This window comes from Chiroxiphia lanceolata, chromosome 1, assembly GCF_009829145.1.
Source record: "Chiroxiphia lanceolata isolate bChiLan1 chromosome 1, bChiLan1.pri, whole genome shotgun sequence".
NCBI classification, from domain to species: Eukaryota; Metazoa; Chordata; class Aves; order Passeriformes; family Pipridae; genus Chiroxiphia; species Chiroxiphia lanceolata.
Genome location: NC_045637.1, coordinates 90,474,514 through 90,490,840, shown reverse-complemented (window position 1 = coordinate 90,490,840; position 16,327 = coordinate 90,474,514).

Here is a 16,327-nt window from a genome sequence, read left to right as displayed (position 1 = left end):
ATGCAAGTGAGAGTTCAACTATATAAAGACTATCATCAACAAATACAAGAGACTGGTGAAAAGCCAGCAACAGAAGGCTTTAGCAAAGAAAAGCAAAATGCAAAACAAAAGGCATCACTTGTAGAAAGCCAGATCTGGTTCCATATACAAGCTCTTCAATGAATACAGCAGCATATGACTGAACACTTATTTGCAAATAACAGTTAGTGGAAAATGTGCTTTATCAGGTTTGTTTACTTACTTCTTGGCAAGTCTGGCTTGCACGGAAGTCAAGCCCAATGCTTTCAATCAGAAAATCTTCTAAAGCAAATTGCTAAGAGTAGTGCACAGTGCTCCAACTGATTTCTTGCTTCTATCAAAAATGCATTTCAGAGTTTCATGTTCTTTTAACAAATGTCACTTTCCCGTGGTCTTGGCATAGAATCAGTGATGCCATCCCAATGTCCAGAGCTGTGAATTGAAGGGAGGAGGACAATCCTCATCCTGTCTGACAGCAGATACTCTACTAAGCTTTCTAAATTAGAGGAATATCTTGACTCACCTGGTGTCTGAATTGCCCTCTTGAGTATGGAAAGGGGCCTAAGGTGCTGACAGTCCTAAATTTAGGGACCATCCTCTTCTTGACATCTGGAGTTAGCTGGTGATGAATCCAAGTTGGTCACTTGCCCATGGGACCGTGAGAAATTACTGTGTGAGTGCAGAAAGGAGCTGAGTTCCTCAAACCCACATTTGGTATCCTTCCTCCTATATTATCAGCCCTCCCAGTACACAGATGCTTGCTTATCAAAACAGACTTTTTTTGCTGTTTTGATTTGTCCATCTCTTGGAATTTATGTTGCTTTTCTCGGAAAAAGTACTTGGGAGATCTTCATGCAACTTGCTCAGAGACACTTCTTTGAGTTAATGAATTTAACTGACTTTTCATCCCTAGTTTTTCCACCTGTCATGTGGCCCGCTCCACCTTTGTATGAGTCTCCAAAGACTCAAATCAGTAGATTTCTGAGAGCTAGTGGCTCTACCCTTTCCTGAGTGCATAGAAGCTTTGATGAAATGAAGGTAATTAGAAAAATGCATTGTTCCAAAAATGGTGTTTGTTGAACTTCCTTTATAGCACAGCCCTTTGGCTACTAACACATAGCCCAGCTGTGACTGTTTTGCCACCTCCTTTTTGGGCCTGGAGTTAGATAAGTGAGCTTGCTGCCTCCAATCTTTTCTTTGTGAGAGAAATGGGTATGTGCTAGGAAACACCATGGGTTTAGATGCAGCCTGAGCTATAGGGGTATGGGTTTGTTATTCTTTGGTTGCTTGTTCCAGGTACTTGCTTTGCTCCCAGATCCCCTAGCATTATGCTTCTGTGCATGACTGCCTGGAAAATGGACAGGAAAGTAGCCTCATTCCAAACCAATGCTTCTAGCATCAAAGGTATACTCGTTGTGCATTTAGGCATATGCTTGTGGGGGTTTTTTTGTCCAGAACACTGACTGTAAAAGAAGTGCTGATCATCTCTCTCCATTTGCAGTTCCTAGTCTTTATCTGCCCTTGTTTCTCCCAGGAGAAGGCAGCATTGTGAGGAAACACTGCATTAAACGTGATCAGCTGTTTTTGGCACACAGTCTCAGCTTGAACAAGTTACAGCAAAAGCTGACAGAGGAGAGAAGCTGTAGATTAATTGCAATTATCAAAAAAAGAAGTTGAATTCAGAAATTCTCCCTCTTATTTATAAAGGAACAATAAGAGGGATACCCTTTTCTTTTTCAAGGGACATATATGCATTAAAATATCTACACTGTGTCTGAGGCAAAATATGGACCACACAGATCCAGGGGTTGTTATGGCAATTGCTCACCAGTGACACTGACAAGAAGGAGATTTCGTGACATGTCAAGGGTAAGAAAACAGGAACAGCAGCCTGAGGACAGCTGATGCCCCAGCACTGAGCTAAGATTACCTTACACCCCCCCTTCCCACACTCAGCTGCAAGAACTAGCCTGTTCTGAAGTGTGCATGCCACCTGCAGCATCAGCACTGCCCCAGCACACCACAAACTGCCTGGGAAATGTGAGAGGGTGAGACACCACTGGAAGGGAAAGGTCTATATATGACTCCAGGTTCCCATGAGCAGCTAAAAATCGAGATGCCTGACAGGGCTGTACGTCAATATTTGCCATATGACATACATGACAAATAGCATATAGGAATAAGGCCAGCATTTCTGGCTGCTTTTACTAAGCAACCTTGAGGCATGTCTCTATAACGAATTTTTCACCATCATTTCCATTTTGACTGCTTGTCAGAGCCTGAATTAGTGCCCCTGGGAACTCCTCTGCAGTCTTGGTGCCTGCAGCCAGACCTTTCTGTTCCTGCTTTTTTGACCAGGTTTACTTGCTACACTAAAAAAGGGCAATGCAATTTCCTCAGTTTCCTATAAGTGTTCAGCATTATAGTTGTATTCAGCTGAAGTGCTGGAAGCCTCAGTGGGAAAGGTATCCCAGAGCAAATGACAGGTTGTGCTTTGGCATGGATGATGAAGACTTTTCCACTCTTGCTACCTGTACCATATATGCAGAAACCCATTCATCATCCTTTGACCAAATTAATGTTCAGATTAGTTAACTGAGTTGTAGTTATCCTGTTACCACTGGCATAACTATATGTGAACCTTAAGAATTTCTTCACAACGACAATTTTTTCCCAACATTTATAATTTCTTTACAGTTTTTAACAGTGTCTTCTTCTTATTTAAAGACAAACATATTCCACCTTTCCTAACAGGATTATGCTGTAAAACTGTAGCATTGATTTCAATTTCAACAGATACAAACAGGAACAACCAGATTTTTGCACTGGGTCTAGGATGAGTCTTTTGAAAATAGGAACTGCATATATCACACAGGTTAGGTCAAACCATCAACTGACAGAATAGTCCAGCTTTCTTCAAATTCCTGCAGATATATTTCCTTTTTCAAGTGGAAAGACTCTTTCTGAAAAGCTAAGCTGGCTTCACACCATCTGAAACTTAGCAAAAGTGGTTTCATTTTAGTTTATGAAGGCAAAATAGTAAGGAGGATCCAAACCTGACCACATCCAGTTGGCAGCCGGTCACTAGCAGTGTCCCTCAGGCCTCAGAGTTGGGCCCAGTCCTGTTTAATATCTGGATATTAATCATCTGGATGAGGGGATTGAGTGTACCATTAGCAAATTTGCAGATGACACCAAGTTGGGGAGTAGTGTCAATCTTCTGGAGGGTGGGAGGTCTCTGCAGAGGGACCTGGACAGGCTGGATAGATGGGCTGAATCCAGTGGTATGAGGCGTAACAAGGCCAAGTGCCAGGTCCTGCACTTTGGCCACAACAACCCCATGCAGAGCTGCAGGCTGGGGACAGAGTGGCTGGAGAGCAGCCAGGCAGAAAGGGACCTGGCAGTTTGGATTGACAGGAAGCTGAACATGAGCCAGCAGTGTGCTCAGGTGGCCAAGAAGGCCAATGGCATCCTGGCCTGGATCAGGAACAGTGTGGCCAGCAGGACCAGGGAAGTGATTCTTCCTTCCCCTGTACTCAGCACTGGTGAGGCCACACCTTGAGTGCTGTGTCCAGTTTTGGGCCCCTCACTTCAAGAAAGACATTGAGGTGCTGGAGCAGGTCCAGAGAAGAGCAACGGAGCTGGTGAAGGGTCTGGAGCAGAAGTCCTATGAGAAGCAGCTGAGGAAGCTGGGGGTGTTTAACCTGGAGAAGAGGAGGCTTGGAAGAGACCTCATCACTCTCTACAATTCCCTGAAAAGAGGTTGTAGCCAGGTGGGGGTGGGCCTCTTCTCCCAGACAACCAGCAGTAGGACAAGAGGGAACAATCTTAAGCTGCACCAAGGGAAGTTTAGGTTGGACATTAGGAAGGAGTTCTTTACTGAAAGAGCACTAGAGTGGGTTACCCAGGGAGGTGGTGGAGTAACCATCCCTGGAGATAGTTAAGAAGAGACTGGATATGATACTTCCTGACATAGTCTAGTTGACAGTTGGTGTTAGGTGAAAGGTTGGACTCCATGATCTCAAAGGTCTTTTTCAACCTAGTTGATTCTGTGATTCTGATTGAAACAAGTTCAGTATTGGGGTTTCAGCACGTTTCAGCAGTGAGTTATACATCTAGTTTTGTTCCTAGATTTTAAAATGGCTTTTAAATCACACTTTTCTCTAGGACAAAGAAATATAGTTAAGAGAAAATCCAGGTCAAACTCAAGGAAGAGCAAAGGCCTCCTTTCTCAAGAATTTTGATCCTGTTGCCAAGTTTTTTAACTTTTCTTCAGCCACTGGTTACCAGAACTGTATCTTTTCCCAGAAGAAGTGGAGCTGGCAGTAAATTTGAAAATGTTTTGTTTTGCATAACAGAAAACAGAAATAAAATGCTTGGCTTCCTTTGATGATTCAAAGAGTTTCACTCATGGAATGGGACCATGACGCAGCTCAAAGCTTTCTCTGTTTCTTTACAGCTTGCTTGCTTCTCTGGCAAAGTGAAAGTCAAAAGCAACAAGGCAAAGTGGCCCTCTCAAAACCCACTTTTGTCACATGAAAATGATTTAGGATCAGGCAAACCAGAAGTCCTCACTTCCTTTTTCCAGAGAAAATACACTATGTCAGTTACCAGATGTCTGTTTCATTTTCATCCACTTACCCTTGTTATAAGAATAGGAAGAAACAGGGCACCTAAGGCCATCTGCCTTTTGCTGCCATTACTGCTCGCGGTTTTTCCACTCTTTCGTTTAATATAAATATCAGTTGTGACACTTGAATGAAATAGCATCCTGTTTTCCTTACAGTTTGCTTGGGATTGTGTAAGATATTCCTCACAATGAGAAGGTGGGATTTCCAATGCTGGTAGAAAAGAGAGACTTCTACTGGAAACAATCATCTTTGAGTCTCTGGAAATACCTCACCGTGTCCTTCTAACATATAAGGGAGGCTTGTAAGAAAGATGGAGAGAGGTTTTTTAAGAAGGCCTGTAGTGACGGGACAAAGGGCAACAGTTAAAAACTGGAAGTGAAGATTTAGATTGGACATAAGGAAGAAATGTTTTATGATGAAAGTGGTGAGGTATTGAACAGGTTGCCTGGAGAAATGGTGGATGCCCTACCCCTGGAAGTGTTCAAGGCCAGGTTGGCTGGGGCTTTCAACAGCCTGGTCTAGTGGAAGATGTCCCTGCTCATAGCAGTTGGAGTGGAACTGGATGATCTTAAAGGTGCCTTCCAACCCAAACCACCTGTGTTTCTTTATCTTTCTGTCTTCAGCTAAGACCTTGCTTGCTGCACCCATACCACCATTGGCATGTGTGCTGTACAGAACATAAATGGGTAGAACTGCAGTTAGGGTAAATGGGCTGGCTTCTTGGACCTTCCAAATTGCACTGTGCTGTGGGAAGTTCTGGGAAATCACCAAGTGGGGTCCTCATTGTCCATCTCCAAAGCTGCTGCTGGGAGGGCAGAGAATGTGGTCCTGTGGCTGGCCACAGCATGAGACCTCCTCAAAAGAGACCAGTTTGCAGGGCTCATGGAACTGAAGCTCTGTCTCCCCATGCTCCTCCTGCAGAACAGTTACAGTAGGTAAACTGCTGCTTTGAAATAGGGAATCTGCAGTACATTTCCTTGTAACAAAGTACATTGTAGCAAAAGAAGGTGCTGATTAATGCATGCAATAAAAACTGCTGTGACAAAGCCTTTTTTATTTATTTTATTTTGCAAGGGCACGGTTTTCTCAAAGGTTATTTAAAAGCCCAGAGTCTTAAAGCAGACACATTGACCCATTGCATGAGAAATATAGCTGAGCAATGAAGGAACTACAAAGTGCTGCATCCTCTATGCAATGTAGCATTGATGTTTAACTTAATCCCAGAGCATCACAAACCATAAAAGAGGTATGAAGGATGAGAATCTCAGGAGATCAAGCCCTAAAATAGGCACTTATACACATTGATGGGGGGCCATTCAAGAGACAGTTCCAACATAGATCCATGTAGCTGCTGAAATAGCAAGGTCTGCGCTGCTGTGCTCCTTTGAACGGGTAACCTGCACTCAGTGGTTTTAAGTGCATGACCAGCTCCACTGGCTTTGAGAATATCTTCAAGTACACGCTCAAGTGTTTGCAGAATGAAGGTCGGATGTGTGTCTTTTTTGGAGTGCCGGTACATGGCAGAGTCCATGTGACAGAAGGATTTAAAACTCCTCTGGAAGTATTGCGTTCTTGTGGATACCAAGAAAGGAAAGTTCATGGGCTGACAGGGGCATACTGTCACCCTGCCATGGTCACTTACCTCTTGTGGAGTGTGTCCCTGTCGTATAAAATCCAAAGCTCGGAAGTTTCATTGAGCAGAGGAAACTTCTCTTATTTTTTTAAGGAGGCTTGATCTTAGGCTAAGAGGCTTCAGGAAATTTTTTTTCTCCCCATTCAGGTCTGTCAGAGGTGTGCTTCTCTCACCACAAGGATTTAGTGATGTTTTGCACATGTCTGGGGATGTTAGAAATATTAGACAGGACACCATTCTGGATCTTAAAAGTGGCCACGGATATTTCTTCAAAAGCTTCTCTCTAGTCAGGGAGACCAACTGTAGGAAAATAGCAACTTGGAGGCACAAGTATATCCAGAGCTAGTCTTCAGTTGTGATACAGTTACTGCTATGGAGAACTACTTCATTACAATAGCTAACTTCACTGATGCAATAAACTTCATGCCACAAACCCTGTGGCATAAAACAAACAAACCCAACTCTGCTTTCATAGACCTAGCAATTATTTTTTAAGTTCCTACTTGAGAGAAGCCAACAACAGATTTATAGTGGAAAAAGAAGTTGCAATAAGAAGAAGGACAACCTGGAAGGAAGAAAATAAGAAGGGGGTGGAAAATTAAGGCATATGGACCTGTTTTCTGAAGGCACTAGTTCACCAGGTTCTGGAGAGCTGATCTGAATGCAAGGAGAGGAGCCCAGGTGGTTTAGAGCACGAAATCGATAATTCAACTTAGCATCAAGGTCCCAAAGGAAGTGACTTCAGAAAAGAGGAATAGCTTTTTCCCTCAGTAGTGTTATAATCCTGATCTGTTCTGCCTGGAGAGGTCGCTGAGCTATTCAAGACTACAAAACCGTGATGTTGCGAGTGACCACAACAACCAATTACTAAAATCTGTTTTTGTTTAATAGCTAAAAATTGAGGCTGGGACTTTCACCAAAAAAGTGCCCAAATCAAGTAACTGGTAAACTGAGCACATCTTGCCTGGATTATGGAGCTATCTCAATTAAAGTGTCCCATGGGACTCTTCTGTGGGCTGAATTTCCCCTCCCAAACCATCTGACTCACATCTTGCACTCTCAGGGGGCTTTCAGGTTTGCATTTATGGTTCAAACTAATCAACTTGTTTTGATAAAAATAAGGAAAACGGGAACTCTGAGGCTTTTATTTTTAGTGACAGGCGTCGTACTACATTGTTATTGTGGTGGAAAAAAGCCGTAGCCTGGCCGCGCTTTACCTCCGGGCTTACTACAGCCCGCGTGCCTCTAGGTGGTGCCTGGATCTACAGTTTGGTGCCAGGAGCCGGGAAGCAGCAGCCTCGGGCTGAGCGATGCCAGCAGTCACATCACACAATGCCCTTCCCGGCGTGGCAGAGGCAGCAAAGCAGGCCCCTTTCTCACAAGCATTAGGCAAAGGAGGCACAGCTGGAACTAGAAGGATCCTCCTCCCGCAGAGACAGACATGTCTGCTGTTCATCCCCACATGCAGACTTACCCCGAGCTGACTGAGACACCTTCACTTAAAGCCACATCCCAAAGAAAACCATCAGTTGTTTTGCTTTGAAGGAGCTGAAAAGCCCTGTTGTCTAGAGAATTGCTGTCTGTAAGGAGATGTAACCAAGCTCATACTTTTCAGAGTGAGGTGTTAGAAGAGAAAAATGAAGTGGGTAAGCTTGTGGGTCATCAGCAGGAGCAGGTGCCTATTTCTTTTATGCTCTGCAGCCTATTTAGCTAAGCTGAACTGTGTGAAAAGTCTAGGGGGTGTGTGGCAGGAACAACTCTTGGAAACACCTGTGGAGCAAAGGATGCAATAGACAGTATAAAGCTGTCTCCTATCCTTGACTGTGAGGAAGGGATTGGAATTCAAAAGATACACTGAGTTTGTTAGGTATGGAATAAGCGGTTTTTGGTATTTCTGTTTACATCTGGAAGGTGACAGACATCCACCAGGGATGTTCACAGCCTTGGGATGATCACAGCACAACTCTTCATCATGTTTCCTCCTTTTGCACTGTACAGCTAGGAAGCAGAACACACACTTCACTTTGAAGCAAACTATTTGGCACACATAGCCATGCCAAGTCCAATTCAGCCCTGACACTGCTGAGAGACCCCAGCTCCCACCTAGTCATGATGTGTTCATTTATGTCCCACTCATGCTAGAGTAACACAGCTCCCTGACTCCTACTTGGACAGATGGGAGCTGTCTTGGAAGGCTAGCTATTTTCTTTCCTGGTATACCCTGCTTTTGAGATGAGTGACAGTGCCTATATTTACTATAGGGAGGAAGAATTCACCCTTGGGCTTCCTGCTTGCCCCTACAGGTTTCCATGTACCTGCATTTCAGCAGGGAGCAAACCTGGGACAAAAGATGGGGTGGTGTCACAGCTGGATGGATATCTGAGAAGGGTCATCACACAAGTTCATCTAGATGCAGGACATGCCTAGCAGGAGGAGGGTGAACATCTTTGACATGCTCTCCTGAGGAGGCTGAAGGATTAGCCCCTGGATTTGTTTTTCAGACGATCCCATGCTAACAGCTTTGGGTGGATTTGGGCTGACTTCTCCACACTGAGTCCTTTGACCTTTTAATCCTTCTGAAATAACCTACTCCTTCCCACCCTGACAACTCCCAATGCCAGCAGATTGCCTTTTGTTGTTTTTGTCCTTAGATATGTTTTAGGAGCTTGTCACAGCTTTTCTAATGGGCTGGGTAATTAGCTGGCAGCTCTGACTCCTTCCTTCCACCGGGCTGTACCTGGAAAAATTTTTCAGGGTTAAATTCATAAATTGGCTTTTATGATAAATTATAAGGAATATCTCTGACTTCTTTGCCCTTATTTTAACTTCTTCATCCCTCATTGCATCTGGCATGCCCAAAGGGTTACGCAGTTCTAAAAGGGGAAGAAAATAAGCCTGTAGAAAAAAGGAAGATTATGGCTAGTAGCTGAGGCCAGATATAGCTGTGGTGTGGATGGGAAAGGGAGGAAGAGAAGAAAGCTGGGGGGATGGCAGCAGAGGTGGTCACATAACTGAGATGAAATAACTTAAGGTCCTGAGTGTGGGGGAGATGCAGCCTCTCCCAAAACCACCGCATATACAGTCACTAAAAGCTGTATGAGGATGTCATTTTAGGCCCTGATTCAGCTTGCATAATTTTGAGGCTTTGAAGGAAACAATCCAACTAATGGCACATCCATAGGGAGGTTCAGTCATCTTCAGCCAGAGGATGGGTGCATACTGTGTTTTTTCCCAAAGACTGCTAACATGCTCTGTCTCCAGTCACATCCTGCTGGCTCCTTGGCTTCCTCTGCCATCGGTGGGTGAAATAAGAGGATCATAAGTGGCTCTTGCAAAGTATTTCACATGGGTGCAGGAGAAGAATAATTAGTCTATAGTTATTCTTTTGGGCTTAGGTCTTTAAGCAGACAGATGGGATATGCTTACTTCTTCAGTTCATCTTCAAACTTGGGTGTAGAAGAAGTGCAGGGACTGCTTAGAAAATTGTGTGGTGCCTTGCTTAAATTCATGCAAGGGTTATAGTTATCTGAGGTCCTTGAGACCTTTAGATGTTGCCTTTAAAGTTATGTGTGTAACTGAAGTTTTTCTGTCAAGAAAGATGACTTAAGCATATTGGAATTGAAAAAGTCCTTTTCCCTCATCATCCACAATTGCTGTATAAAAAACCCAAATGAGTTCATGGGTAGCTGAGTACTAGTGGCAAAATACACAGAGGTGTTTCCTTGTCTCTGAATAAGAAAAGGGTGGCACTGTGGCAGCATTCTAGGGACTCAGCTTTCTCCCATTGTCTTCTAGGGAAAGTTTGTTGGAGAAGGAATGCACAGAAAGGAAGCTGGGAAGCTGAGGACAACAGCTGCACAGCTCAGTGTGTGATAGCGCAAGAGCCGAATGCAGAGGAGGAGGATGGCAATGCCTGATCCAATCCAAAGCAGGGACATCCACCCAAGTGATCAGAGAGGAACATAGTTATCTTAGTAGCTCATCTCACACCCCTCACAAGGTCACCCGTGCTGGACTTGAAAAGGCTCGGATATTTCCCTACACAGCCCAGCAAGTTTGTTCACTTTACTTCTACGAGTAAAACTCTGCCAGGGTCACAGTTTCTGAAAAGTTTACACTCTCACACAGTTGCTTGGAACTAACTAGGTCTCACACTCCTTTGCATACCTATGAAGGATGATGGCATGGATCTATGGGTATTATACTGCAGACCTGCTGTAAGACCAAGGTTTTGGGCTTAATCACGTGATACATAGGGAAATAAATTCCATCTGAATGTACAATGTAAAGGAAACAGCCTTTCCACATCCATCGTGCCATCCAATGACATGTTTAATTGAAAAACAAAACAAAGTACAACATGGAAAAATCTTCACAAAAACGTCCTAAGACAGGAGGCTTTTTGCTTTTTTCAGGCAGTAGGGAAAGTAGTCTGATTAATTCTTAAGGGATGTCTGTATGCAAAAAACCTTCTACTATCTCTCACCAAATACGGTTAAATTAAGCATGGTAAACATAATCCTGAGCACTGTTTGTGTAAACAAACAAACAAACAAACAAACAAAGGAAATTTTGGCAGGTCTTAGAAGTCAAAACCCAAGAAGGGTTGAGCTGCCACGGAGGTCTTCAGTGGGTTCCTGAAGAGTTTGTGTCAACCAGCAGTTGGAAAACCAAAAAGGTACACAAGATTTTGGGTTAATTCCTTCTCCAAAGAGTTGTCTCGCCTTGCTCACCCTTTTCCAGGGCCTAGGTGCTACACTGCATCCCCTTCAAATCCCTTGTACCTCCTGAATCCTTTGTTATGGGAAGGATGTCATGCTGACACAATCCCTTTCCATGTGCAGGGGCAGCTGTGCTGGGTCACACCAAAAGCCTCCAACATCAGTCCAAAGCAGATTCCTAGGAAGGAGCAGGAGAACAGAGAATGTAGTAGCTTGAGACACCCTATGAGTCACAGAAGGCTTCCTGAGCCAGAGATGGTGCTTTCAAATATAGCAGCCCTCCATAGATTCCTATTTCACTGAGTTACATAGATTTCTGAAAACAGATGAGCTCTGTTGTTCACAGCATCTCACAGCCAATTGCTATGGCTCACTTGTACTTGTTGTGAAGAAAATATACCCTTTAGTTCATTTCAGATCGGCTGCCTGGTCGTTGCTTTATAATCCTTAGTTCCTGTCTTGGAGGACCCTTTTGTCCCTCCTTCCTAACATGCAAGCAGGAGACCTGTAGACACACCAGTAGACTCCTGTCATCACCCCACAGTCATGCCTGCTGTACTGGGACTGGTTTCCCTTTCTCCTGTGCTGGTGTAAGTCAGAAGTAGCACGGTGAATTCTGCAGGGGCTGTACAGGAAGCACAGAAGAGAATATGCCTGTGTAGTTTCTTAATGGAAATTCTGATGTAACCCTGCAATGTGGCTCTCATTCTAACACAAGAGATTTCCTTACGTTACATCTAAAGCTACGCTGTGCCACTAGTAACAGAGCAATAAACCAGTGCTCTTTTCTCTCCTGTCCAGAGGGAAAAGGAAAGAGGGACTTGAATGCTAAATTCAGTTTTCAACTTCATCAAGATATTGTTTCTAGTTTGGATGTTTTCAGAGTTTTGGTTTTAGAAGTGATCAAATTTATAACCCAAATGTCCATGTTCACTCAGAAATTCAATGAATTCAGGGGAAACAACTGGTCTCTGAACAGCTGTTACTTTAGTTTTGAGTGCTTCAGAGGATCTTATTAAAATAATAAATTTCAACAGGAACTGCTACTGCAGAACTTTTATTTTTTTATTTTTCCTTAAAGAGGAAAGTTTTGCAAGGCCTGCTGGATGTAATGAGCACATCTGGACAGCTTAGAGACTGTAGACTTTTGCAGAAAGAAGAGAAAAATGGCAAAGAAACTCAGGGTTTTCTCAGCTCGGGGTAGGTAGTGGGATCCTGGAGAGAGAACTACAAATTCTGCCATCCCCAGGAGGGCTTTGCTTGGTTCTTTGCTATCCAAAAGGGCACTCCATTTGGCAGCCATCACAGACAGCAAATAGCTGCTGATTGCCACAGTGGGAAGTGCAGGGCCAAGTAAATTCGTTCTCGATTCCAGCACTAAATACTTACTCCATAGCTACGGCTTTTATTTTTGCTCTTGGGGAATCTGCAGAAGGAGGGTTTGTTCCCTCTCTTGCCTAACTAAGAAATATTGCACAACAGACAGGTGCTGGATGTCTTGGAGCAAGTTCAACTCAGTCATGCTGATAGGAAAGCCATGGGATGCGCATGCAGGTGGAGGGGAGCCTGCTGCAGCTATTGCACCTCACAGCTACCACTATGCAACTGCATCCTTTCAGTGCCTCCAGATGCAAGCCGGGCAACAGCTACTTGCATTTTAGTTTAGACTCCCCTAGCACACAACACCCCTATCAGGTTCACAAGACTCTGAGACCTGACTGATGGTGCACTCATGAGCCCCCCTGGCCTGCTGGTAAAAGCAGATCTACTCGTTCAGGTGAAGGTTCCTGAAAGGGTAGTAGAGTTAAAAAAAGAAATTGCTTTAGTTTAAGCTGCTTCATACATCTTCATGATATAACTGTTTTTCAACAGAGCCACCTCTTAAAAACATAATTAGAGGTCAAATATTAATGGACAATCCATGTCTTCAAATTTAATTAAAAACATTGACACAAAACTACCTCTGTCCAGAAAGTTCCTGTGCTTGGCTAAACTTTCAGGGGCTGGTCATTACTCTCAGCAATAGAGCTGCTTAAATCATGTTGATTCATAATCCTTAGCAAGAGAAAAATCAATGCTGGAGTGCTTTGCTTGTGTAACAACATATATTAGTGAACCTGGAGTGCCTCTTCAATGAGATAATACCAAGCCATTAAAGTATGCAGAGAAAGCCTCCTGAATTCATTATGAATCGATTTTTATCCTTTTAATATTCTTGCTTACAAAGGAGTTCCTGTGTAACACACTGGCCTATTTCTCTGGCAGCTCCTCTCCTTCAGACTTATTCCTTGGTGTTCTCCCAGTACAGGCTGGAGGAGGGAATTATAGCAGGAACAGCCTGTTGATGAGCTCTGCATAAACTGAGTCATATAAACTCAACACTAAGATAGCCACAGTTAGAGAGAAGAAGAAAGCAGAATGAAATGGCTAGTAGCCCTTGCAATGGTGAAAATAAGAACTTATCAGTCTACCCCTTCCTTCTCCATGGCTTCAGGTGGCCTGGCCTGCGTGAACAGTAGTTGGCCTCTCTCCAGACTGTGGACATGCTTATTACAGGTCCTCTGGGGTTTTCCAGATAGTTTTCTGGGGATAAAGTGATTTGACAGGCTTTGGTGAAACAAATAATTTCCCTTGCAACCTTGCAAGACATGAGGAGTTAAGGACTGAGTGCTGATGAGTCATAGTCTCTCTTCAAAGGGTTAACCACATAATTTGGGCCACAGTAGAATGTGTTAGGTTTCCTCAGTCTGTACTATCTTTAGAAAAGGCTTTTAGCAGGGCACAATTATTTTCTTTTGCCTTATCTCAGCAGATAAACCTGTACCTGTAGGCTGAGCCCATGCTCTACAGCTATGTCCACTCCAGGTAATTTTTCTAGCGTAGATGCATCGTTCACCAGCAATATCTCCTTGCAAACTCTGTCTTTCACAATTCCATCAGGAAAAATAAACAACATGGGCCTGATTTCCTGTTCTGCTTTTCATAGGCCACTGTAACTGTACTCTGCCTCAGCCCAATTTCCTACTAACCAGAATGCTTGAGCATTCTGCTCAATTTTTTTTGACAAATTGAGTGTGTGCTGAAAATTAGTATCTGACGTACACATGGCTTGCATGTGTACTATCTGACTATGTGTTAGTTTGCTTATTTATAGATGATTAAATTCAAAAATAGTAAAGCATTTGTGTGCAACAAAATATGTTTTGTATGGGGTGATAAGCATATTTTCATATGTTACTTTAATAGCAGTAAAATACCTAGAGATATGCAAAAACCAAGATTTCCAGTAGAAAATGTTTCAACAACAGATGATGAATCCTGATAAAGCAGGTTTATGCTTAAAATCATAATTAAAATTATTTTAAGAAAAGCTGCCAATATACAGGCAAAGCCACTATCCTTCCCTGAGACTTCCAGATGTTTTAGTGCCACTTGAACTGCAATAGTGTCTCTTATTTTGACAAATACTTTGTTGTATTTTCTCCTAATCTCCCACTCCCCTCTTTACATGCAGCCATATCCTCGCTTTCCTTGACCTGGTCTATCAGCTTGAAGCTTTGCACTTGCATTTGCACAGAAACACCCCTCACTCCGAGTGGAATTGCTGGGAGTCCTACCAAAGGCTCTGCTTCTTCTCAGATGGAAACTGCTGTAGAGACAGGCATCCATCAATGTGCTGTCATAAGCAATGGTGTTAGATAAAGTTTCCAGCTGGAGAGGGAGGAATGCTTCTTTTCCCATCAGAAAATACCTACCCACTCCAGGGGCTAAATTGTGTCTAAGGTCCATTTCTGCTGATGTTTTCTACCATATCAGTGCTCTCTCAGGATGCAGGCGGAGGAAGCCTGTTGAGGTTTGGGGCTGTCCTACCCCCACAGACGATTTTTGGAAAAGAATCCAATTTGAAATTATACATGTGCTCCCCAAAGCATGAGGTTTGATCCAGCATCAGTTCTTTGCACGGGAACTCTCCTTTTCTTACTCAATTTAATGCAGCAGAAGTGATGACAACTTCTGCAAGCAATCTTCCTGGCACATGGGATTTTTTTCTAAATAAGATATAGAGATGCATCCTTTTGGGCCTCTGTTTTTCGGAAACTGCTCATGTACTCCATCCTTAATGAGCAGTCTAGGGAGGTTGCCCTCACCTGTATCTTGACATAAAGAAAATGTTTAAAACAGCCTTTTTGTTCCCAGCAATCCATAAAGAAACATATTTGCAAATTCATGCCCTTGTCAGATTATTTTTATCATTACAATTGTTCTCCCCATGGAATTCGTTAACATGTTGTTGGCTATTTTCATCCTCCACATGAAAATGTAGCTATCAGGTATCACAGAGCTTAGTTATTATGAGGTTTTTTTGATGAAAGACTTAAATTGCTTCTGAGAAATATGAATTACATGGCCTAATGTCCCCCCAGAGATTTTAATTTAATACACAAAAGAAGCCTATCACTCCGTATTGAGGTTATTACACAGAAATATTTTTTCTAGCGAACAGAGTAATAGGGACCACTGGAGCTTGTCTCCTCCTCCCCCCTCAAGAAAAGGGATGGGTCAATTTTAGTTGCCTCTGAAGGTTCATAAATTTTGTGAGTGATCATGCCTAAGATGAATTTTTTTGTTGTTTCCATAATGACCAAGGAACTTGTGAGAGCCCCTATTCATGCACAGGCGTTGTTTGAGGTAGTGGCCTGTCCTCTCACCATTACATGGCACTGCAGTACCCAAATCATGGTGCCAACCCCCTCTCCCTTCACCATGAAACCCCTTTGGAATGCAAAATAACCCTCAGAAAATGTAGTGGGTCAGTGAGAAGGAGAGAGTATCCCAAGAGGTTGGCCATGTCCTAGGTGCCTGAAATGGTTCGTGGCCAAGGTAGCCTCCGGACAACATTACGGAGCCAATCCTGCCCATCCACTTTTCCACTGGGACTGCTCTGTAGGAATCTGAACTTTAGGGCTGGGCAGTCTAAGGCAGATTCAGCAAAGTCCCCATATACTCATTTAATTCCAGGATAAACAAAGGTGCTGAGGTCACCCCAAGTTATGGCAGCGTGGGAGTCAGAGGGATGTTGGCAGGTCAGGCTGCGGGGTCAGGGAAGATGATCCCACTGCAGTCCCCAGTACAGTCCCATTACAGTCCCATTAACCTCAGCAACTCATGGGTGGTTAAAATTTAAACCCTTGCATAAGTGGTTTGCTGAACTGGTGCCAGAGAGATCAGTGTCTTTCAGGACTGAGCCCATTAATTCTCACTCTCTGAGAAGTAGCAGGGGGAACAGATGAGCCAGAAAACTAAACAGCTTTGGACTGTTTGAT